The sequence below is a fragment of the Penaeus monodon genome, chromosome 33, assembly GCF_015228065.2.
Source record: "Penaeus monodon isolate SGIC_2016 chromosome 33, NSTDA_Pmon_1, whole genome shotgun sequence".
NCBI classification, from domain to species: Eukaryota; Metazoa; Arthropoda; class Malacostraca; order Decapoda; family Penaeidae; genus Penaeus; species Penaeus monodon.
The window spans coordinates 11308890-11310437 of NC_051418.1; positions in this window are offsets into that span (position 1 = coordinate 11308890).

Genomic DNA, 1548 nt, shown 5'->3' on the forward strand with positions numbered 1-1548 from the left:
TGACTTATGTGAAATAAAACCGAAAACTGCACGATATCCATAGTAACCTAGCACCTCTTTGGTGATTAGTTTATGTAATTTTTACACGCAAATATCACCTAATGCCCCTCCTCGAAAGGCTTTAATCTGCGACTCTATTGTTCAAAGAGGATCAGAAATTCCTCAGCTGTCGGACGGACAAAAGGCGCTATAACATGTATTATATAAGAACATTTATAATCGACACACACGGTGCGAGGAACATAAAAGCGGCAAATTTCTATACAATAAAAGCAGGAGTTTCCCGAGCCGTTATTCCGATTTATATCATCACTCGCTGGATGTGTCAGGGTTGGAAAAGGAACATTCGCTCGACAGAGATGGATTTTGAATGGTGAAATGATTGCCGTTGTGAATTCGTAACCTGGAAAGCTGAAGGATGCGATAGCTTTTTGCGTATTGTGGAAGTCTCAGGATCGGCGTTGAATTATCACAGCCATACGACTCGAATGTTGTTTCATTTTTGGTGGGTGATGCAAAGGGCGTACTTTACGTTGATAACGATCGCAGGGTGGTCACAGACCTTCGTCACAGATGTCAGAGCAAAATGTACTGTAATGAGGTAGCGAGTATTTGTTGGCAGTTTCTTGGGAGATAATATGTGTTGCGAGGTGTTTGTTGGCTGGTCAACTACCTAATAGAACCCATAATTAATTATTTCTAGTTAACGTAAGTCTGGCCACAGACCAACAATAATGGAGTATTATGTATTAGTAGTTATTGGGAAATTTTTCGTGCTTACTTTTATTCTTACGGGATCAAAGCTCGTGTTTATTCTCCTTGGTTGCAAGGATTCATACACAGATTTTTCTTGACATTAGCAGACATTTACAGGTGTTGATATCTTAACATGTGGCGCGTGTAATCTTTATCATATCATATTAATTTGTATGGGATCATATTATTTTTCTACGTTGCTATTTTTCACATGATGATTTTAGATATGATGTTAGGAAGGTTATATGGTTTTTGCATAGACAGTTTAAAATGCCTCTTTGTGAGAGACTATTTTGCGATAGATCTCTAAACAAAGCGGGTTGTAAGCAATTGTTCTGCTGGTAGGCAATTACCTCCCCCTCCTCTTTTTCGTCGTCTCTGTCTCTTTTTCGTGGTCGTGATTGGTTGAAGAGACTACCAAGTACGTTTGGTCACGCTGTGTTAGCTGCAGGTCGGATCCGATGGGCGCCATACCGTCCTTCTCAAAGCACACAGAGATGAATTGTACATTTGCCGAGGATAAAACATTTTCATAAATTATTCTTATGAGAACTTTTTGCCTCATGCTATGCATTTGTGAACATTTGATCTGTGTTATGTTCTCTTGATTAAATGTATAGGTATATAGAGAGGATTAATCAGTGTTTATTTTATATACAGCCGTGGGTGTTCACAAGACTGCTGTCTCTATCTGTTCCAACGGATCTTTGGAGGGAGTAGACCTTCGGAAAAGTGAATCTGTTTGGGAGTTTGAACTTTGTCAAATACCCATGTTTTTATTGGTGTGGTGTT